General features: G+C 45.7%; 1 long non-coding RNA gene across 4 annotated transcripts in view; it reads right to left on the bottom strand.

The window, feature by feature from the left end:
- The window catches only part of LOC121816951 (uncharacterized), a 282,412-nt gene that overhangs the window by 256,938 nt on the left and 1,107 nt on the right, over nucleotides 1–24,367 (bottom strand). The window contains exon 2 of one of the 4 annotated variants that reach the window (XR_009596876.1): nucleotides 11,351–12,808. The exons of the other annotated variants lie outside the window; for them this stretch is intronic. This is a non-coding gene — a long non-coding RNA (uncharacterized LOC121816951). The remainder of the gene's footprint in view (nucleotides 1–11,350; nucleotides 12,809–24,367) is intronic. 4 annotated transcript variants of the gene reach the window in all.

The following is a 24,367-nucleotide window of genomic DNA, read 5'->3' as shown; positions in this document are numbered from 1 at the left end:
TAATTTATCTCTCCCCTGCCCCTAGTATTCTTTGTCAGTAAGGATGTTTTAGTTGTTTTTATAGTCAGAAAAATAATAATAATAAACAAACAACCAAAGGAAGGCATTTGATGAGTCAGTCTGGACATTGATCAACACAATAACCTTAATGTTCTGTGAGCTCTACGGTTTCCCGAGGCTAAAGGACTGGGTGTAGGAGGATAGAGAGCTTTGCCGAAAAGAGTTAAGGGGAGACTGGGGCCAAGGCCTGGAGCCCAGAGGAAGCAGGAAGTGGAAAGAATCGATGTAGAGGGTATAGGGCTCAGGACACGAGGCTCTCCCATCTCTAGCGCTGAAAATCCCGTGTCCTGGGGAACCCCCGGTCCTGAGCACACGGTGACAATCAGTCAGTCTGACGGGCAGCAGGGCAGTGCTGTAGAGACAGCCCACTTACAAGGCAGCTGTGGCCACCTTATGACTTTGCTCTGTCACCTCATGAACACTCAGAATCCTTTAATAAAACAGCTTGTCCAAGAGGTCTGCTCTTTCTCCATCCCCGAGAGGCCCCCTTCATTTCCTGAGAGAGGACTTTATTCTCGATTTGTTTTCACAGTGGTATTTTTAAAGTCTCAGCTGTTCCAGGGAGAGTAAATAGGCTTTAAAATTAATTATCAATTAAAGGGAGGTTAATTGGCACTGGGCTAGCCATCTATTTTGTCTGTAACTGAGGCAGCCCACCCCTCCCCGCTCTCCAGAACCCCAAAGACCTACACGAGGGCCAATAAACCCCAGCAGTGGAGGCTGTTCGTGTGTGATCTGAGGACTAATGAAAATCATCCTTGGTATTTACCTCTTCCCTGTTGGAAGGTGAATTCTGTGGTCATTTTGATTTTCCTGCTCATCAGTATGTATGCCAGTCTTCCAGGTGGACTTACCAAATTAAAAAAAGTGGCTTGCGAATATTTTATTGGCATAAAGATTTCTCAGCAGCCCCCACTGCACTTAGGGAAATTGCCACGACGGAGTAGCTCGTTTGTTACCCGGTGTGTATCTTCCCCTGTGATTAACATCTGGCACATCTTCTCATGTCCTGATTCCATTTAAGTTCAGTCTGATTCCTTAGCTCTTTCTGATTCCTTAGCTCTTGACATGTGATCCCGTGCCTTCTCGCTCCTGCTGGAAGGCCCGGAGTCCTTCAGGTGGGGGAGAAGGCTGTGGTTTGTGTTAACAATGATCCTTTGCTGAATTCCACAGCTCATCTGACCTCAACATTAATGAATATTTATAGGGAGCCAATAGGGTGCATTTGCCAATTTGGCTCAGGCCAGACAGGTGAACACTTGCAACCAAGATGATTACCTCGCCTGGTGTAATGATGGGTAGGAATATGGAAATACACCAAATTATACAAACAGGACAGGCTGGCTCTTCTCTGCATCCTGTCACTGACCTCGAACGCCTTAAAATGCAGAAAACAGGACTTGAAAAAGCCATGCGTCGTTTGGGTGTCCTAGGAATGTCAGTTGATGATCTGAGACCCAGGGAATCTCTTGGGAGTCAGTTGGAGTGTGATAGTCAGCGGGTCGTGTTAGGCAAAGATGCACCTGGGGCCTGCCCTGTGCCCACAGCCACGCTTTCTCCTCACTCTCTCCGCTCCTCTCCTCTGCTAGTCTCAGAAAGGTTGAACCTATGATATGCTGGTGGGTGATATGGCGGCCGTCACAGGCCCTGGAGGTCAAGCATGTTCAACCTCCGGTTCGGTTCAGTTCAGTTCAGTTCAGTCGCTCAGTCGTGTCTGACTCTGTGACCCCATGAATCGCAGCACGCATGGTTGCACCTTGCATTGTCGCTCTCAGTCACTATGTCAGGCACAGGGGGCTGGCGTTTGCCCCATTGAGCAGAGGAAGATACTGAGGCAGAGACGGTGGTTTGGAACATGGTGATTTTGGAAGGGGGGACTGGGGTCACTGGAGAGGTGGGAGGAAAAGCCCAGCTCATCTCTTGACTCCCTGGCTGAGGTTCTAGCATTGCTCCCATGGCAAATGTGTTCACTGCTGACTTTCTCCCTCCAGGCTCCCTTCTCCAGGTCAACATCCATTCCTTTCCTTTCTCTTCCTTCTTCCTTGCATCTCTTAAACGGAAGTTTCTCATTCTCAACACTACTGACAGTTGGAGGCAGGTAATCCTTGGTCTTCAGGGGCTGTGCTGTCCCTGCAGGTTGTTCAACAGCATCCCTGGCCTCTACCACCTACCAGACATCCACAGCAGCCCAACCGCGTTGTGAAAATGAAATGTGTCAAATTCACAGAGACAGAAAGTGGAGTGGTGGTTACTGGGGCTGCAGGGTGTAGGGAAAGGGGGGTTAGTGTTTAACAGGTATGGGGTTTCAGTTTTGCAAAATGAAAACAGGTTTCTGTGAATGGTCGGCCGCCGATGGTTGCACAAAAATGTGAAGGCACTTAATGTCATTGAACTGCACACTTAAAAGCGGTTAGGATGGTAAATTTTATGTATGTAGTATCTACCGCAGCAAAAAAACAATAGTGAAATAAATGACTTAAATGGAAAAGAAACCAGAGCTGAGTTTAATGGGGAAATCCCAGGGATGTGCAAAAGCACCGGCGCTGGGCATTTGAACTCTTGTCTTGGTTTTCATTCTCGCCCAGCACAGAGGAAGGAGAGCATGTGGACACAGCCGTGCTGGTCTCTGGAGACAAGCCGTGCTGCCCCCCAGGCTGGAGAGCCCCCAGTGACCAGTGAGAGTCCTGAAGAGCATTTTCTGTTCCTCACGTCCTACCACTCTCCCCCCGCCCCCCATCCCACGTTAAAAATATGACTCATCATCTTAACCCAAGCAGCAAACAGAAATAGCAATTGCCTCCTTGTGTCTCTCTGTGTCCATCCCTGCGATCTCTTGTTTGTCATGATTTCCTTGAGGTTCTTGAGACGCTATTTTAAAATCCCCTACTGGCAGAAAGGGAGATTGCACCTTTTCCATGGCAGCCTCCCAGCTCCGCCCACACCAACCCACTGATTCTCCAGATAGGAAAAACTGAGGACGATTTGTTCTGATCTGCCACCGTGAGTGACGGGGCTCTGCTGTCCTCCTCTCAGTGGGCTTTCCGGAAAGAACTCTCTCCAAGGCTGTGCAGTTCAGTGGTCAGACTGGCTCTACCCAGGCTCTGTGTGGAATTTCCCAGGAATGGGGTTAATTTATGTGGTCTCGAAGATGACTACCAGAGGACTCTTAAACGGAAATGGGTGAGGTTAGAAAACATTGTCAGTCCAGTCTTTGAGAGGTGAAGCTGGCCCAGGTCAGTGACTAGGAGCTGCTCTAAAGCAGCCGTGAGGGGCAGCGTGGTGTGAGTTATTCAGTGTTGTACACAGTGGGTGCGGCATCATTTAGCAAGGTGGAAAGGCAGCAGGTTTTCCAGACTGCTTTAGCACTCTTAAATTACCCTTCAGAAGGAGTTATGAGTGAACTGGACAGCTGATGATTCTCAATGGGAAGACTATAAGGTGTGTGTTGGGAGCAGGGGTTGTCTATAGTCAACTTAAGATTTCAGGTAGAAGTGAGCCGGCCTACTACTCTCTCTTGCCAAGCCACAAAAGTCTGTCTCAAACAGATGAAGGTCAGAGCTGGAGAGTCTGAGTGACAAATACTGGCGTAGCTTTTATTTTGAGCAACCTCAGGTTATTTCATCTTCCACTGTGCTCCTTGGGAAAATATTTTCCAGAAGCCAAACTGTGTCCAGGCACAAAACAAAACCTGTTCATCTCGTTGGGAGTTAAATAGTGAGGGAAATGGAATTTAGCATGTTTCTGTAAATATTCATTAATTCAGCAAAATGATCTTAACATGGGCAAGGCGCTGTGCTCCCTAGCTCTGAGGCTATCAAGATAAGAGTGTTTTAAAATGACATATGTTTAAGCAAAGATACCTAGTGTTTAAATACCAATGAATCTCCCTCATTTTAGGACAGAGATCAGCTCGAGGCCCAGTGTGGCGAGCCGGGGACAGCCCGCTCCCTAGATGATGGAAACAGCCTTCTTGTTTGATGTTACTTCTGCTAACTACGCTTCTCAGAGTGAAGGTAAACATGAAGGCCAGGGGAGTTTCACAAATATTTGCTCTTTGGTTAATATTAATGTATATTCATGTTTACTTGAATTTTCAAGTATACCCTGAATTGGTACCAACTGGCCATAAATGAACTAGTAGCAAAATCAGTAAGAGCAACACGGGAACAGGTGCTAGATTCTTCACAACCATATCAGAGCCCTTAAACGGGGTTCAGGCATTTCTTTTTTTTTTTTTCCTGTTTTTCATCTTTACCACCAATATTAAGCCCCGGTGTTGAGGAAGAAGAAGAGACATTCTAAGCACCCCTATGGAAGTGTTCCTTTTCACAATCTTAGTCCTGGACTAGCATCCAAGAGTGAGTTATCATTCCCATTTTACAGACTGAGGGAACAGGCACAGAAATGAAGTCTTTTGCCAAAGGTCAAACGATTGGAGCCTAAGTCTGTTTGGCTGCAGGCTCTCTATTATTATGCAAATAAACGAAAACATATGCTTTCCTTTACGTGGCATAGAAGTATGGAAAAATAAATGAAATCAGAATTTGTTTTCCCTAGTGCATTATGAAAGGTTGTTTTTCAGATCATTAATCATCTGATAGAGAATAGGGAAGGAATGGGGAAACTGAAAACTCAAACACCCCAAACCATTGGCGGTTACAGATGAAGCACCACTGAAATCATAATGCTGACCACTGGGAAAATACAACTCGATTTGAAATGTTTGATCTATACCCAGCTTTCAGCAAGCTCAATTATATCAAATATTTAAATAGATTAGCAACAAGGGCAGAGAAGCAGGGGTAATATTGAGAAGAGAAGAAGCTTTGGAGTCAGAGCATCCTGGACCCCAAATCTGAGTGCCCTCTACTACTTCTAAGCTGTGAGACCTTAGGCAAACTGCTTAACCTCTCTGAGTTTCAGTGTCCTCATTTATGAACTGAAGATAATAACACTCCAGCAGGGTTATGGCGAAGTTTAAATAAGACAAAGTATACAAAATCCCGTGGATGGAGGAGCCTGGTGGGCTGCAATCCATGGGGTCATGAAGAGTCGGACACGACTGAGAGATTTCACTTTCACTTTTCATTTTCATGCATTGGAGAAGGAAATGGCAACCCACTCCAGTGTTCTTGCCTGGAGAATCCCAGCGACGGCGGAGCCTAAAGTGACTTATCAGCAGCAGCATACAAACACCCAGGCTTCCCAGGTGGCGCTAGCGGTAGAGAACCCACTTGCCAACACAGGAGCTGTAAGAGATGCAGGTTCGACCTCTGGATCAGGAGGATGCCCTGGAGAAGGGCATGGCAACCCACCCCAGTATCCTTGTCTGGGGAAGCCCATGGACAGGGGAGCCTGGCGGGCTACAATCCAAAGGATCGCAAAGAGTCAGACATGACTGAAGCGACTTGGCACACACGCACGCATACAAAGGACCCATCCCATTGGGGATGATCAATAAATATTGATTTCTTTCTTTTTTCCATTCATTAGATTATAAAATTGTAACAAGTGTCTGAGGCAATTTCTAAGGCTAGGTTGAGAATAATATTAATAGACTGTGAAGGAATTAGGAAATAATCATACCGGGAAATTTATTTGAGGCAGAAGAAGTGCTATCCATCTTTATGATCTAAATGCGTGCATCTATGACCCACATACATGTACTTGTCACACAAATGTGGAGACGTGTCCATTTCTGAGTTGCTGCGACAAAGGTGCCAACACACATGGTCCTGCTTTCTGAGTCAGAGACTTTGTTCAACACAGTCCTTCCCAAAGCGTGCTCCTTAAAGCTCCAATCTTATAAATATTTCCTAAATGGAAAACCAAAATGAGCATTCAGACTCTAAGTTTGGAAATCACAGCATACTGTATCTCTCCCTCAGAAATTTTAATACATGTTAATGGCAAACCTATTTGACCACAGAACCCTTTTCCACTTAACATCTATTATTCATCTTATGAAAATAGTGTCCCAGTATGCTGGAAAATGCTGTTGTTAGACTAGTTGAAAACCTACTGCATTTTGACAGTATTAAAAGAGCGACATTTCTAGTCACTTCTGACTTGACCTCTGTTCCCCCTGGCTTTCTCTCTCAAAGTCATTTCTGCTTTCACATGTGCTCACTGTGGTTTATTCTACTTAATATAACAAGAAGCAATTTATTCCCGTTTCAGAACATGAGAGCTAGACTCTCATACAGGGGAGGGAAATGACACATTTCCTAAATCCACTGTCCATCATGAGGAGCAAACAGAAAGTGGCACTTGCACCAATGTGGGCAGACACTAATTTTGGCACTTAAAATCCCTTAAAAGTTCAACTGCCCGTATTTGACACATCAAAGAGGATTTTATTGGGCACATCAGAAGGGTGATCGTTTCAAAAGAGCCACAGAATCAAACAAGGACATAAAAGCGCAATTTATCACTTTGTCAAGGTTCAGCAAGGTCCCAGTCCACAAGCTAAGAGCCCCTAAAGCGAACAGGAGCCATCAATTCCATAATCAACAAGAGTCAGTAGAGACAATATCAATGAGCTGCAGAATACTGTCATACTTTAAACGGTTCTTGGCCAATGTCTGCCATAAAGCTGGAACTTCTTGCACGACTGGTACATTAAAACGTTTTGAAGCTGTAATCAACAAAAGATCTATTTTAGTGTTTGTGTCAAAAGCCCTGTGGGAAGCAGAATTCTAGTTTGGCCCCCAAGATGCCCAGCTCTTGCTATATATACGCCTTTCCCCAGTTTTTTAAACACCAATCTAGGTACTGCTAAGAAGGGATTCTGCAGAAGTAATTAAGGTCGTAAATCAGTTGACCTTTAGAGACAGAGATTATCCAGGTGGGTCTCACCTACCCACATGAGCTCTATAAAGCTAGATCTGAATGTCAGAGATTCAAAGAGCAAGGATTCTATATGCCCTCACTGGCTTAATGATGGAGGGGCCCACGTGGCAAAGAATGTGGGTCGCCTCTAGGAGTTGAGAGTGGCTCACAGCTGACAGCAAGTTCTAGAGTCATAAGAAACTGAATTCCACCATCAACAAGAACAGTTTTGGAAACAATTTTCCCCAGAGCCTCCAGATGAAAACTCAGCCCAGATGACATCTTGATTTGAGCCTGGAGATATTCTGAACAGAGAACCCAGCTCCTCCATGTTGGACCTCCAACCTACAGAACCGGGAAATGGTAACACTGCGGGTGTTATTTGAAGCCAGTGAGCTTGTGGTGACTCGTTAAACAACAATATAAAACTAAACAAGTCTCAGTCAACTCAGGGTTAGTCTGGAGAGCATAGGGAGATGATTCTTAAGTAAGGGCAGAATGCAATTGCTATTAGGACCCTCTATTGCTTTTCTTAGTCTGGTTTCTCAGCTGACAGTCAACCATCAGAATTAAAATTTAAAAACACAAGTGGTGGAAATACAAATCAAGACCATGAGAAATCACTTCATACTCAATGGAGTGACTATTAGAAAAAGAAAAAGGACAACAACAAGTGTTGGTAGAGATATGGGGAAACTGGAACCCTCACACATTGCCGGTGGGAATGTAAAATGGTGCAGTCACTTTGGAAGACAATCCAACAGGTAAAATATAGAGTTATCATATGACCCAACAATTTTGCTCCTAACTATATACCCAAGAGAATTAAAAACGTACAGTCACGCAAAAGCTTGAACATGAGTCTGCATAGTAGCATTATTCATAATGGCCCCAAAGTAGAACCAACTCCAATTTCCATCAATGGATGAATGCGTAAAGAAAATATTATATATCCATACAATGGATATATATAGCATACAACATTATGCTACGTGAAAAAAGCCAGATACCAAAGGTCATATACTAGATCAATCCATTTGTATGAAATGTCCAGAACAGGCAAATCCATTGAGAGAGAAAGTAGTAGATTAGTAGTTGCCAGGGGACAGAGAAGGGAAAATGAGAGCCTAATCATAAGTATGGGGCTCCTTTCTGGAGTGATGGAAATGTCCTAGAATTAGACAATGGTGATGATTGTATAGGGGCTTCCCTGGTGGCTCAGTGGTAAAGGGTCTGCCCGGATGCGGGAGATGTGGGTTTGATCTCTGGGTCAGGAAGATCCCCTGGAGGAGGAAATGGGAACCCACTGCAGGATTCCTGCCTGGGAAACCCCATGGACAGAGGAGCCTGGTGCGTCCATGGGGTCGCAAAAGAGTCGGACACAACTTAGTGACTGAACAACAAAAGCACGATGACTGTATAATATAGTGGGTAAACCAAAACTACCGAAGATGTACTGTGAAATAGTGAACTTTATGTGACGCAGATTATATTTCCATAAAAATGTAAAGAAACAGAAGTGACAAAAAGCTCATAAATGAAGTGGGTTTTTTCCCCAAATACATCAACTCTCTGTATTTTATTCCATCCCCATCTTTTTATTGTGAAAAGTTCCAAACATATAAAGTTGAAAGAATGAATTCCTGAATACCTTCCACCCACATTCAACAACTGCCGACATCTTGTCATATTTGCACTTTGCTTTGATGCCTCTCACTTTCTTTCCACACATGCACATACATGGATTTTGTTTTTCCTTAACGGATCATGTGAGTTTGTCTTGCCCGCACCACAAGCATAAGTATTTTGAGGGTAAATATTGATAACACCTTTTGCATTCCCCAAGCCATCTAACAATAAACACCGGAGAACAAACAGTGGGATGCCTCACTCGTCTCCAGAAACACTATTCTCTAGGGCAGTAAGCTTCAAACACTGTGTAAGCAACAGAACCCTTCCTTTGGTTGATATCATATTCAGATGAACTTTGTTTGGATACCTAGAAAACATTTGTGAGGATTAAATGTAGCATGCTCAGTACACGGTGAGTGATCAGTAGCTGGCATTATTGGGTCACAAAGAAACCAGGTTTTACTAAAATAGTAAATGGCAGCTTAAGCTTTAGTACAAACAACAGGTCAAAAGAGCCTTCTGAATTAGGTAAGATAGTTAACGCAGTAAAAGTGATGTTCTAGGGTTATCATCTAGTACAGAGACGATAGCTAGGGTTTGTTGACTGGTGGGGAGCGCAGGTTTGCTATGATTTATTAGGGATGTCTGCCATGATGCTGGACGTTCTCTATTCTGAGTGGACATGTCTTCCACGTCTGATCTGGATTCAAAAATGCAGCATGAACGCAGAGTAGAGGCCTGACCAGTCAAAAAGCAGTTTCAATAATAACATCTAGGTTCTCACTAAACGTTCTTCCCCGTGCCTGACTTTTTCTTTCCGGTGTTGTTTCACTGCTTACCTGTGCAACCTCCCAACCTCGCTGCTCTCCCTCCATCCTTTCTCTGTTACCCAGATGACAGAAACCAGAGAGCGAACACACAAAAGCATCATGCGGTATCATTGCAACCCAATTCTAACACGCTGGTTACGAGTGCCTGGAAGCATGAAGAGATCAATAAGCATCATAAGGAGTGAAACTTCCCTGCCCTTCCCGCCCCGCCCCAAGCTTGAAATAATTCAGCGTTTCTCCCTTTCCTTCTCTGGGAAGTGGCTTCCAGGTACAATTCCTCAAACAGGGCAGATTTCTAAACATATCTACATCAGAACCTTATCCGCAATCTTAAGTGAAGACTCAGTGCCCCAAGCCAGGGTGATGATACCTGTGAACTTTTTGGCATTTCATTCATGGTATTCAGCTAAGTCATCTCTTTTCCATGAAGATTTTCTTTGGAATACACTCTAGATAATAATAACCACTTACATCTATAACATAATACTTTTCAAAGAATTTTCATCAACAATTATCTAATTGATTCTCATTTTACAGATGAAAATTCAGATGTTGAAGCATCTGAGAAGTTAACTGAACTCTCTGGAGTCACACAGGATGGTCCAGTGTCTCTCCCAAGAACATTCTTTGGGAGTAGCAGAAAGAGGCTGGCCCACTTACCAGCTGCATACCGGCAAGATAGCAAAACTCACTGAGCCTCGATTTCCTCTTCTGTAAAACTTCAAAAGTTATAGCTACCTTTTAGGCTTGATATGAGAGGTAAAGATGTATAAAGTGCCTATCCCCTTGTGGAATGATGAAAAGCGGCCCTCCAAAGGTATCTATTTACTTCCTAAGTCCTGGAATCTGTGAATATTATGTCATATGGCAAAAGATATGATTAAGCTGAGGATTTTGAGATGGGAAGGTCATCCTGGATTAACCCGGCAGGCCCTAAATACAATCACATGTTTCTAGAAGAGAGAGGCAGGGGGAGATTTGACACTGGCACACAGAGAAGGTGATGTGAAGACAGAAGCAGAGATTGGAGCGGTGTAGAACACAAGCCAAGGAATGCTGGCGGCCACCAGGCGCTGGAGGAGGCCAGGGATGGATTTCCCTTAGAATCTCTGGAGGGAGTGTTGTCCTGCCAACACCCTGATTCTGGACGCACACATACGTACTGTACGAACAAGCGCATGATGGTGCCTGTCTAGCAGTGTCGCTGGGAGGATGGAACAGGATGATGCCTGTTCCAGGTCTGGCACAGTTCCTGGCACATCGCTCTCATGCAGTAGCTGTGGGACATTATCTCAGTAAGGAAGAGCCATCGTCTCCAAGCAAAACTCAAACTGAAGGTAGAAATCTAGGTGAGTTCCCTGTTGCTGCTGTAGCAAATTACCGCAAACTGAGTGGCTCACAGCAACACAAGTCTACCGTCCGTCATTCTGGAGGTCAGTAGTCTGAGATGGGTCCCCAGGGCTGCCTCCCTTATGGGTGCTCTGGGGACAATCTTCTTCCTTGCCTTTTCTGGCTTCTAGAGGTCACCCGTGTCCCATGGCTCTTGGCCCCACCTCACTGCTACCTCCTCTTCCGTGGCTACATTGTCTGGAACTCTGACCTTCCTGCCTCCCTCTGATGAGAACCCTTGTGATCACATTGAGCCCGTCTGGATAATTCACACTAATCCCCGCATCTCCAGATTCTTACCCACATCTGCAAAGTCCCTTTCATCACATAAGGCAGCAGATTTGCAGGTTTTGGGAATTAGGTGGTGGACAATCTGAGGGGCCATTATTTTCCCTCCCACAGAAAACCTCAGTGCTTTGCTTCTCCCATTAGAGGGCAAAGAAGTCCTCTAAATGGACCTGCTGTTTTCCTTTTCTTTTTAATTGAACATAGTGGGGAAAGATGGAAATCTGCATTTCAATACAATATTTATACTCAGCAGACAAGTTAACATGTTCAGGAGCTTATTTAAATTAGGAGACTTAGAATCAAACATGCAGATCACTTACCTCATACACATAAAAGTGGGATGGAAAGAGGACCCTAGATAATGTTCGTCACTTTCTTTTAAAACCATGGACACCGATCACACACAGCAGCATTTGTGCAGCAGCTTGTCAGCAGCTCATGTAATCAATGGGAACATTCATCCCAACAATATGTCCAGCCATCTACTTTCCATGACATCACTGTTTCTTTCCATAGAAAAGAACTCTGCAAACGTTCCCAAAGGAACACGTTTTGGCTCTCTCCCTGCTAATTTCTCCCATCTTTTGCTTTCTTTCTTTCTATGAATCTTCTGAGCCAGACGGTCCCAGTATCACATGTATCTGCGGCCTCTGTGCCCCAGTGTCTGTCCCTTCCTTCCTTCCTCTCTCTGACAAAGCTGCCTCTCTCTCTCCGCCTCTGCCTGGAAAAATTTTCTCACTAACTCGGATGTTCAAACCCAACATACAAAGGGGAGGGAGGGTGTCTAATGTTTGCGGGTATTAAGGCAACCTGAGAGAGGACAGAAGCGGCTGCCTAGGGTAGTGTGGGGAATGAGGGGCATGGGAAGTCACTGCCATTGGGTATATGATTCCTATCATGAGCATTGCACAACTCTGTGAATATTTTAAGAAACCACTGATCTGCACACTTTTCATGGGTAAATGATATCTCACCCATGAAATATTTTTTAAAATAGAGCTTTTCTTTAAAAAAAAAAAAATATTGATTGATGGATTTGGCTGTGCCAGGTCTCAGGTGCAGCATGTGGGATCTCTGATCTTCACTGTGGCATGCGGAATCTTTTAGCTACAGCATGTGAACTCTTAGGTGCAGCATGTGGCCTCTAGTTTCCTGACCAGGGATCAGACCCAGACCCCCTGCATTGGAAGTGCAGAGTCTTAGCCACTGGACCACCAGGAAAGTCCCAATAGAGATATGAAAAGAGAAGAGAGAGACAATCTACTACTACTACTAGACTACTACTCAATTAGTAAGAGTAGGTCTTCTTCCCTTAGGAAAAGTGCCTGTTTTCAGTATATGTAGTAGGCTCTGTGTCCATTGGAGGAGACGGTCAGATTAATGGACTGTGACGCAGTGACAAGGTAAGAGTTATGACGCAGGGAAGCAGAGAGTCTCAGGAATACAGCAGGAACCAGCAGACCTGAGCTGTGTCTAGCCTGTCTGTTCCACTGAAGCCAGAAATCCACCCCTAGTAAAACCATCTCTAACCCCCGACACCATTCACAATGCCCCCTTGCCTCACTGCACCTTACCCTCCTCTGCTCTACTAGTTCACCAGCGGCTGGGTTCCTGGACCTGCTCCTGGTCTCTGCCTGGCTGCTCTGCCTAAGCCAGTAAGGTAGGCCAGGCTAGGGCGCTCTTCCCAGCGTAGGTGACACTTCATCTCAGCCTTGAAGGGCACTTAAGAGGCAGCCAGGTGAAGAAAGGACAGAAAGCATTCCAAGCCAAGGATGCACCTGTGCAAAGACACGGGAGTTAAAAGCACATTTAGTCAAATTCAGGAATTATAAGCAGTTTGTGTGGCCAGGCCATAAGGAGGGTGCACACCATGGACAGGGGAATAGAAGAAGCCACACAATTGATGCCATACTGAGGAGTGTGGACATTATGCTGAGGGTTATGGGCACTTTTCAAACACCTATGAGAGATGTGACTGTTCACAGCAGCACTATTCACAAAAGACGTAAAGGGAAAGCAACTCAAATGTCCATCAACAGATGAATGGATAAACAAAATGTGGTGGGTCCTGGCAATGGAGTATTATCCAGCCACAAGAAGGGATAAAGCGGTGACACAGGCTACAACATGGATTAATTTTGAAGTCATCTAAGTGGAAGAAACCAGATATAATGAACAAATATTGTACCATTTCATTTGTATGAGTTATCTTGACTAGGCAAATTCACAGAGACTGTAAGCACATCAGAGAACACCAGGGGCTAGTGTTGGGGTTAGGGATAGAAAGTTACTGCTTCCTGGGTATGGGATTTCCTTTAGGGGTGATGGAAAAGATTGGGAAGCAGACTATGGTGATGGCTGCACAACGCGATGAAGGTAATTAGTGTCACTGAAGTGCAAACCTTGAAATCGTCAAAACGGCATATTTTATGTCTGTATATTTCACCACAGTCTTTTTTTTTTTTAATTTAAGTATGAGAAACACAAACGTTCATACAGTATTATTCAGAATAGCCAAAACGTGGAAGCAACCTAAATGCCCATCAGTAGATGGGTGGACAAACAAAATGTGCCATGTCTATACAAGGCTAAAAAGGAATGAAGGGCTGACATCTGCTATGAATGGATGAACCTCCAAAACATATGCCAGGTGTAAGAAGTCAGATACAGAGAGTCACATACTGTATGATTCCATTTATATGAAATGTCCAGAACAGGTAAATCCATAGAAACAGCAGATTCAATATCTGTGAGAGGCTAGGGGAAGAGGCACGGAGAGTTACTTCTTAATGGGTATGAAGTTTCCTCTGGGGGCAGCGGAAGTATTTTGGAGCTAGATAGAGATGATGGTTGCACAGCACTGTGAATGCACTGAACATAAGTGAATTGTATATACTCTAAAAATTGATTAATCTTATGTTTGCAACCCTTTCGACTATAACCCACCAGGCTCCTCTGTCCATGGGATTTTTCAGGTGTGAATTTTACCTCAATTTTTTTTTTAACATATCAGAGGAAAAGCTTCCTCATCCAGTAAAAATCTGTCCCACAATTTGAAGGATTTACATCACTGAGCAGGGCCCAAAACCTAAGGCAGGGTCTCCACTCTGAAACAACATTTTCTTAATTCCTCAGGAACCCCTGTCAACCAGTCTGAAGAGGAGAGCCCTTCAGCCTACAATGTAGCAGCTTCCAAACTGAAACCAAAGATAAGAGTTGAGAAAAGAAGGCAGATTCTAGGTCATTTCCAAACAGCAAGTCCTGCCTGCTCCCTTAGAACCACAAAACAGAAGTGAAAGTGAATTCGCTCAGTTATGTCGGACTCTTTGCGACCCCATGGACTGTAGGCCACCAGGTTCCTCCATCCATGGAATTTTCTAGGCAAGAGCACTGGAGTGGGTTGCCATTTCCTTCTCCAGGGGATCTTCCTGTTAAAGGGTCACAATCTGATCTGCCTGGGATGAGGGCAGTTGGGTCTGTGTTTGGAAACCATTGCAGGAAATACTTGCAATCTAGAACTATCTAGAAATAGTTCTAGAGAGTACAGGGCCACCATGGACTCTTTTTCCCAGCTCTCCTGTCCACCAATGTACTACTTTTAAAATTCCCTCCAGATAATGATTTATTTCCACCCCTGGCTTTTGATCTTTCTTCTAACACCACAATCTTATTCCTTCTAGTTCAATGAGTTGAGGAGGAACTCAGCAAGGGCTTCAGAAGATTCTGGGGGTGACAGTGAAGTTAACGGGGCTCCGCATACCAGAGCACTGGCTTGGTTCCTCATGTTCCTCGAGTCCTCGAGTCTTTACAAGAAACAGGGGCATTAATTTTTCCCTCTGCATGAATGAGGCCACCCACAGGCCCCAGATGTACAGAGGCAGTGGCGACGGAAAGCTGAGCCACGCAACTTACTCACAGCTCCAGTGGTCTCAGTACAGAGCAGCTTTAAGGGTCGAGGAGAGGATTAATAAGAAAGCAGAACAAAGAGAAATTTGGATGATTTTTGTAATGTTTACATTAAGAATTCAACTGCCTTGTGATACTCTACCATAGCTCTCAACTGAGGGATTCTTGGCTATATGACATTTTTAGTTGTTACAACTAGGGAGGAAGGGGTTACTGGTACCTGCTAGACAGAGGTCGGAGGCTGCTCAGCATCCTACAATGCACAGGACAGTCCCTGCAGCAAAGAATAATCTGACCCAGAACGTCAGTAGTGCCAAGGCTGAGAAACTCGGATATACCACATCTACATTAAAAGACTGTTTTATTTTGTTTTTGGGTTTTTTTTGAACATAGAGTAGTCACTAAGAAAAGAGAATTTTACACATGAATACATAAATAGGATCTCAAATGCTTAGCCAGAGTATTTCCTAAAGATAACATTCCTAAAATAAAAAATTAAATAACACAGGACCTTGAAAACTTCCTCATTTTCTTCATTAATCTACAAGGCTAGGGATTGTTTACATATGTGCCTAAAATGCTCACATTAGGAAAAGCTTTGCCATGAAGGAAATCTAAATGGGATTATGGGACCTTGAGCTCTATTTCCAGATGAATAAGATGGCTTCTGTCCCTAGGTGCCGCACAATGTGAGAAATTTTCTAATAGTAATGCAAAAATGCTTATAAATATAGGCAAAGAAGTGATTCACTTCTCCTGGGGTATTCAGAAAAAAATACCCAAGAAGGCAGATTTTGAACTTGGCCCTCTAGTAATTTTTCAAGAGAATAAAATGAGGAAGAACATTTGAGATGAGAAAGAGCTAAGACACTGCTATGTACTGAATTGTGTTCCCCCCAAAGGAAATATTAAAGTCATCATCTCCAGAACCTGAGGATGCAACCTTATTTGGAAATAGGGTCATCACAGATGTAACAGTTAGATCACACTGGAGTGTGCCGACCCTTAATCCAGTATGACTGGTGTCTTTATAAGAAAAGAAGAAATACAGTCACACACAGGGAGAATGCCATGTGAAGATGGAAGCGGAAAGTGAGGTATATGGTTGCAAGCCAGGGAATGCCAAGGACTGCTGAGAACTACCAGCAGCTGGAAGAGGCAAGGAAGGATTCTCCCCGACAGGTGACAGAGGGAGTGTGGCCCTGCCAACTCTTTGATTTTTAGACTGCAGCCTCCAGAACTGTGAGAAAATAAGCTTCTGTTGTTTCAAGCCACCCAGTTGGTGGCACCTTATTACAGCAGCCCAAGGTAACTAACGCAGGCACACAAGAGTTCAATAACATAAAATTCCTTCATTTTGAACAAACAACTGGATAATTGTTTCAGTTAATGTGGTGGTGAGTAACAGAAGAGTCAGTGTTGAAAAGATACCACAGTACCTGTCACATCTTTCTTGAAGGCTGTATGGAGGAGGTGTGACTGTGGGAGCTGTGAAAAGGGATGAAAGTGATAGAAGGGAGATGGTTTGATAAGCTGAGAATTATGCTAAGAAAAGCTGTAAATGCTGAGATGAGAGGCAACATGTAGAGTAGCATCAATGCCAATTCTCGACTAAACTATCAACTGGGAAATTTTTGAACCCTGGATATCAGTAGTGTCAAGGATAAAAAAAAATATATTTAAGGCTTTAATGTCAGGATTAGAATCAAAAAGGAAGAGATAACTGAAAAAAAGGAGGAAGAAGAGAGGGTAATCAACAAATGGAAACAAATAAATATAATTCCATACTTATAATACCACAAAGCATGAAATAAAAGTTTTTTTTTAAGCATGTACACAACCTGTACAATGGAAACTACAAAACACTGCTCAAAGAAATTTTAAAAGACTAAAATAAATGGATTGATATACCATGTTCATGGATGGGTAGGGTCAAATTGTTAAGATGTTGATTCTCCCCAAACAGATTTAACATGACCCCAACCAAAATCCCAGCAGAGTGTTTAATAGAAACAAGCTGACCTAAAATTTATGTGGAAATGCAAATGAGCTAGAACAGACAAAATAGGAGACATAAGAGATGCGAGTCCGATCCCTGGGTTGGGAAGATTCCCCGGAATAGGAAATGGCAACCCACTCTAGGATTCTTATCTGGGAAATCCCATGGACAGAAGAGCCTGGTGGGCTACCGTCCATGGGGTCACAAGAGTCAGACACGACTTAGTGACTAAGCAACAAAGAAAAGAAGGTATACAATGACCAGTAAACCCACGGAAAAGTGCTCAACACTAGTCACCAAGGAAACGCAAATAATTGAGATACCGTTGCGTCCATTAGAAACGGCTACCATTAGAAAGACTGATAAAACCAAGTGCTGATGATACGGAACACCCAGAAGCAGACACTGCTGGTGGGAATGTGAAAATGGAACATCGACTTCGGATAAAAGGTCTGGCAGTTGCTTAAGAAGCAAATATATACCTACCTCACAACCCAGATACTCTTAGGTATGTGTCCAAGAGAAATGAAAACATATGTCCACACAATCTCATACACAGCTAGTTATAAGAACTTTTATTCATAACATCCAAATCTGGAACCAACCCAAATGCCCATCAACTAGGTGAATCTATAAACAAATTGTGAAATGCTGTTCAACGGTAAAAGGAAATAAACTACTAATACATGTAACAATGTGGCTGAATCTCATAAACCAGTAAAAAGAAGGCAGACACAAGAGTACGCACTGTTTGATTCCATTACCTGGAATCATACAAATTGTAAAAGTGGAGTGACAGAGAGCAGATCAGTGGTTGCCTGAGGGCAGAGGTGAAAGGGGACTGACTTCTTCCAAAAGCTGGAAGGGATTTGGAGGGGTGGAGTGTTGGAAATACTCTATACTTTGATTGAAGTGATGGTTATCCGGTCGCAGACATTTGTCAGAACGTCAGCCCATACACTTGAAATGAGTGCTATTTATTGTGTGAAAATTACACCTCAATAAAGTTGACTAAAAGAATAATAAAGGTAAAGTCAAAGATCACCTTGATACTTTGGGAGCGTAAGGAGACTTGGCTGGGCTGTGGTTTAATCCTGCTTGGTGTTACAGCAGGCGACATCATTGCGGTGTTTTGTTGACACGCAGCTAGAGACCAGGACTCTGAGTTTTTCTCCGCTGACTTATGAGTGTGTCTTTCCAGTGCTCAGTAAATGATGACAGGAAGAGGTTTGAGATCAATTCTCATCTTGTGTGCTCTGCAGCAGGGAACTCTGATTGTGATTCACAACATTCTCTCAGTGTCAGCTTCTCTTTGAAAACACAGAGAGTGAAAAATGTGTCCTTTACTTGAAAGAGGGAGGCCAGTTTGGGTAAGCACCAGCCGGAGTCAAGAGCTGCTGAGCACAGGCTCTGACTGGGAAGAGTTGTGACACTCACTCTTCCTCACCGATCTGCAAACCAGGAGCCCTGGTGGGGCCTGCTGGACTCCGCGTGAGGAACCTGACCTATTGGGAGGTGACAGTCTCATTGACTGATTCTCTCCCACCTCGGCTCATGTCACAGACTCATAGGGCCTGTCAGCGCCAAAAAAATGCCCACAAGTTTCCCCCCATTCTCAGGCCTGATGCTATGTAAGCCTAAACCATCCTGCAGGTGAGAGGATGGCTTGTCCTGCGTCTTGGGTAACCAGCTGCTGTGTTGACAGCAAACAACTGCGTGAGCTGTTGAAAGAGTGAGGGACGACCGGAGGCCCAGATGCGGCCAATCCAGGAGCCAGTATCCGTCCACCGGTCCTCCTGGGGCCCAAGCGGCCACCACATGAGGGCCCCGATGGCCAGGGAGAATCCAGCAGGTGCCACAGGACCAGTCAATAAGGTCAGGATTCAGTCCAGCTGGTGCTGCTAGCGGGGAAGCAAAGGACGAGGAGGCAATGTGGACTTCTGCCTCAGCCACCCAGGGATTCAGTCCTCCCCCCACATCCCACTCCACTCAATACCTCCCATGTGTATTTTTTGACTTAGATAATTCTCATTGCCTCAAAAGCCTGCAAAGTGCTATTTTCAACACTGCTTCAGGACGAGTTATCAATGTGCGTCTCTGAGGTAGAATATTCTGGAGCCACCAGTGTTCTTTTCTTTTTCACGTTGTTCTTATGGCCTGTGTTTCTCTACCTAGAAACTCAGTCTCTGCCCTCATTCCACCCTGTCCCGTTCTTTGAGTTCAATGTCTATCTCCCTATAAGATGGAAAGCCCTCTGAGGACAAGTGCTTTATCTCTCTTCTTCCTTGTTAGACAACAGGGCTGAGCTCACTGACTGGTATATAATCAATATTCAGTAGCCTAACTGCCCCCCTCCTCAACCATATTCCCTGCTGGGGGGCAGTGGGAAGCCTTCCCTGTGTTATTTGGGGAAGCAAGACCCACAGGTTCCAGCAGCAGAGAGGATCTCAGTCCTTAATACCAATGAACACTTGCAAATAGTCCCAGGACTCTTCCTGACCTTTTAAACCCTCTGCCAGATGCCACAGCTCAGTTCGGACTCAGGAACCACCTGCGACAGTGGGACCTTGGGCTCCCCTTGTTCACCCCATTCCCCAGAGGCAGCGATGACACAACTTTAGAGTCCCAAGATTTTCACCAGACTCACCCCACCTCCGACCCCTGGGAGACCAGATTTAACTCACTTGAAATCAAAGTTTCTTTATATGTCTTTTGGCAGGGGATGGGGGCGAGTGGGTGTGGGAACCCTAAAGGAGATGTTCTAATGAACTTATTTTCCTTCATTTAAGGGTAGGGAGATTTTAGGTCATTTTAAATATTCCTTCTCCGTTTTACTAAAGCTTTGTTTGTTTTCCCAGCAGATCTACTATGATAATTAACTAAGCTCCCTAGACTCCTCTCCCCAGGTGCCACTAGTCATAAAGAACCTGCTTCTCAAGGCAGGAGACATAAGACGCGGGTTCGATCCCTGAGTTGGGAAGATGCCCTGGAGAAGGGAATGGCAACCCACTCCAGTATTCTTGACTGGAAAATCCCAAGAACAGAGGAGCCTGGCTGGCTACAGTCCAGTCACAAAGAGTCGGACAAGATTGAAGCGACTTAGCACACACAGACTTCTCGTGAGAGGGACGTGGTTTTACTAGGCCGTGAACCCCTTGTGGATATTCATGGCTTTTGATCCTTTTTTAAAAGATTGAAAATCGTTGGTATAGAAGCAGCAGCAGAATCTCCGTAAGCAAAAGGCTTGTGTTCAAATCCCAGCTCCACACCTTCAAAATGAAGTAACTCTGGGCAGGCTATTTATGTCATGTTGGAAGATCTGTAGAGGGCTGTTGAAGGGTGTTTCTACATGGAAGCCCTCCTGGGCTACCAGGTCAGAGGGCACTCATGTTCTTCGGAAACTCCAGCCCAATGCCCTTAGGCAGTGGCATCTGCTCTCTTCACCCACAAGTGCAGGTGAGTCTGTCCTACAGACGAGGAAACAGGCCAAGGGAGGTTACCGAACATCCCTGATAATGATAGAGAGGGGCTGAATCTTGCAAGCAGAAGGGAAGAGGAAAAGAAAAAAAAAAATCCAAACCCCAAATCATGCTTCTTTGTTCGCCTTCTGGAACTCAGACTCCCGACTTGCCAGAGCGAGCATTGCGTTGAGTCCTGGAATGTTTTTCGAGACGAAGATAGCTTCCCCATCCTGTCGTGTTTTTCACTCTCCCCTGACTCCCACCTGCTTGTTGCTGTCTGCTGGTGTCACACCTTCTGCACACTCGGAGCTCAGAGCTGAGCCGGGCTGGGTGAAACCGGGGCTCCATCTGCCCGCGTGCTTGCTGGGGGGTGTCTGAAGGTAACTTTGTGCCGGCACCCTTTGCCAGGAGGCTGAGAAGCCTTCTGCAGTGCCACCCGGCTCCCATCCACTCTCGGCAGAAGAAGTCGGTACCAAATCCAGCCCCTGGTGCCACTCAGCCAGATGGCAGGGGAAGCAAAACAAAAGTGACCTTGTTAGCAGACTGTGTCTTCCCCGGGAGAAGCTATTTTTGTTGTGGTTGTGAACTGAAGTTGTCTCGGCTGAGTTCTCCTTCCCTGCAAGGCTGTGGAATGTTAATTTGTTCCAAAGTTCAGTATTTTGATTAGAACCAGGAGTGCCAGATTTTGTCAGAAATATTTTGGAATGGGGTAGGCTCATGCGCGCTCACTCTTGCCGGCTCGCTCTCTCCCTCTCCCTCTCTCTCTTGGCCGCTGTACAAAGTAAATGTTGCTGCAGCAGCTGCTCTGGGGCAACAGCCCAGCACAAATCGGAGCTGAGGGGTGAACCCGCTCCTCCCTGCATGCGGCCATGACCTCATCGCCACAGAGGCACCAGGACTGGGGACAGACGTGAGACCATACTATCAGGACACACCCTCGGTTCGTGTGGAAATTGCCGAGAGCCCGACCCAGAGCCTGAAACACAGTAAAGAAATGTGTGCTGGAGGAAAACATGAGCTCCTCCAAGGCTCAAGGCCGGCAGAATTTCTGTAGCCAAGAGGTCACATTCAATGTTTGAATTCACATCAAAGGTTTTGGACTCCCAAAACCCTCCAGGTCTTTATCTTTGGTTCTTTTCCCCGACCATCTTCACTTCTCTCTCTCTTATGAGTTATGAACCCAAGTCCTGTACAAGTATATTCTGTATTGCAGAATAAACACAGATAAGATGAAAGTGCCCACCAACCTCCAGCCCCAGTCTTAGCCTGTAGGCCTTTTTGGGACGTAATGAGGTGCAGGCCCTTCGCCACTGCCTCATGGTGATTTGATTGTATCAAACCTATTACTTGTCGTCAGTCTGGTGGATGAAAATCGGCTTTTGATTTTGGATTTGATTTTTTTGTTTGTTTGTTTTATAGCATAAGAGTAGTTAAAAGCATGGACTTTGAACCCAGCTTCCCTGTGATCTGATCCTAGCCTAGTAGTAGAAGTAGCAGCAACAGCAGCTGTGTGGACAGGTTACTCAACCTGGCTGAGAGTCCATTTCCTCGTGTGTGGGATAGGAAGGTTTCAGTGTTTAGTTCCAGGGGGTTTGGGGGTGTTGAATGGACTTACACAAGCAGAGTATTCAGATCGGGCTGGCCCGTGCAGCACCCTGGGTTGGGGGGTGGGGGCGGTTATCATCAGCACCATGATCTCCCTGGTCACACATACCCCCGGCCCCACACCATCCCTTTCAATTTTGGGCTCAACGATTTCCTAGGTCTCCCAGGTTCCGCACCACACAGAACTTTGGAGCAGGGATTTCTGGGCTTTTGTTCCAGCCTCCATGCGAAGAGAGAACAAATACTTGGGGAGGAGCAACTTTCCTGCTTCTTCCAGCTGGGACAACGAAAGTCTCACGGAGGCAGCCAGGATGAGCATCCTACAGGACAGCTCCCCTCTCCCTCTCCAGGGCCTGCGCTGACCCCGAGGGCAGCAGTTGAGGAGGATTCCAAAGTACAGTAGGGATGCTGACAGGGAGCCCATGCTCTGCTGCGAACATAAGGGAGTGGTGGTGCCTGCTCTTTCCTGTTCCTGCTGCCCCCGCTCACCTCCCGCCCTTTCTACCCCGCCACCAACCACCACTGGTTTGCCTGCCATCAGTGAGAGGAAGGGATAAAAGCTCTGCTGAACCCAGGGTGCTCAGGCTTTGCTTCTGGGACCGTTTGTAGATCCTACCTCCACTTGATCTACAGTTTCCTGGGTACGGTCATCTCCAGCAGACAAAGCTGGACGCCCTGGCCACTCCCTCATCCACACTGTGGCCAATGTGGAGGCTTGGTGGGACCCTTGAGTGGGTGTTCACAGCAACACAGCCCCCAGACAATAACCGTTTAGAAGCACTAGTAGGCCTGCAGTGAAGACCAGCTCTTTGAGATGCCTGTGTACTCCAGGCCTTGGATCGATCCTTGGAAGGGAGGAGCAGGTGTGCGTGCTATATACACAGAGGCGGGCGCTGCAGTTCCAGGCTGAGGCTCCTCAGGAGCCCGGCCAGCTCCGCTCTCCCTCTCATTTCCCTCTGCAGGGCCAGGGAACCGTGGGGGTGCTGCAGGCTGACATCTGCTGCTACACACACCTGTGCTAGATGCCTTCCATGCAGACCAACTGTCTGTCCTTCTTCCTCTCTTCCCTCCAGCAGCTCTTCCTCCCTTTTCCCCCAAGGGGGCCTTTCAAATGGGTGTGCAAACTGCAGGCAGATGCTCAGGGTGCTTCCTGGACTGTCCAGGTACAGGGCAGCCAGCACTTCATCCTCGGCACCTGGGCAGCCAGGTCCCGAGCCTCCGGAGAGCTCACAGGTGGGTGAGCTCACCTGTGAGCTTTGGGAAAACCCAGTAGGAACAAAGTACACGCTAGTCAAGCAGATCCAATGGGCAAAGTGTCTCTACCCTGCACGGTGACACTTCTCGTCGGTTTGAAGATTTCTGTCCTCCGTTGGCTCTAAGTTGACAACCAGAAGAAGAGGGGCACATATATTGGATCACCCGGAGTGTTTTCTTCCTCATTTACTTCTTTTTATTATTTTTGGTTGTGCTGGGGCTTTGTTGCTGTGTGCAGCCTTACAGACTCTGGGTACGTGGGCTTCAGTAGTCGCAGCAAGTGGGCTCAGTGGTTGCGGCATATGGGCTTAGTTGCTCCTCAGCATGTGGAATCTTCCCGGACCAGGGGTCAAACCCATGACCCTTGCATTGAGAGGTGGATTTTTATCTACTGTACCACCAGGTATGTCCTCACCTGGAGCTTTTTCCAGATTCACCTGGCCAGTCTGCACACCTCCCACTCCCAGGCAAACTGGGGAGAGGAGTTAGTTGAAAGATGTCCCTAGGGCCAAGGTAATACTAACAGACCCCTTCTCTACCACCACCACTGCTATCCTTGTGCGTTTAAGCTCTGATTTAAAAATCAGTAGTTACTGACACAATGGGGGAAAGGATGGTCTTTTCAACAAACGGTGGTGAGAAAACTGGATATCCATAAGCAAAAGAATGAAGCTAAAGAGGTATCTAAACGTGGGATGTCTCAGAGTCTTTAAATGCCAAAGTGCATGGTCAGTCTTGAAATGGGTAAAGAGGATGCAGATAGTCCTCAAAACCATTTGACATCGGGGTCCTTCTGGATCCCCCTCTTTGAGGAGGATTTTTATAATATGTGCCAGTAGATGCTGAACCAAAAGATTTTGCTTAGAGTAAGAAGAATTCATCCTGCCTGGGATTAGAGAGAGCCGGAGGGCAGCATGCGGAGTTAAAGAGGTTCCTCCCATCCTTTCATTCATTCACTCAGCACACACTGTTAAACACACGCTAAGAGTTGGGCCTTTTGACACACACTGAAGATATGGAGATGGATGAGAAATGGGCCCCCCTCACCCTCACACAGGAAAATCTGAATAGCAGGGCTCCCTGCTGCCCCACCGAGAGAACTTAGCCCAAAT

Source organism: Ovis aries, chromosome 17 (assembly GCF_016772045.2).
Source record: "Ovis aries strain OAR_USU_Benz2616 breed Rambouillet chromosome 17, ARS-UI_Ramb_v3.0, whole genome shotgun sequence".
Classification (NCBI taxonomy): Eukaryota; Metazoa; Chordata; class Mammalia; order Artiodactyla; family Bovidae; genus Ovis; species Ovis aries.
This window is presented reverse-complemented; position numbering and strand designations above follow the sequence as displayed.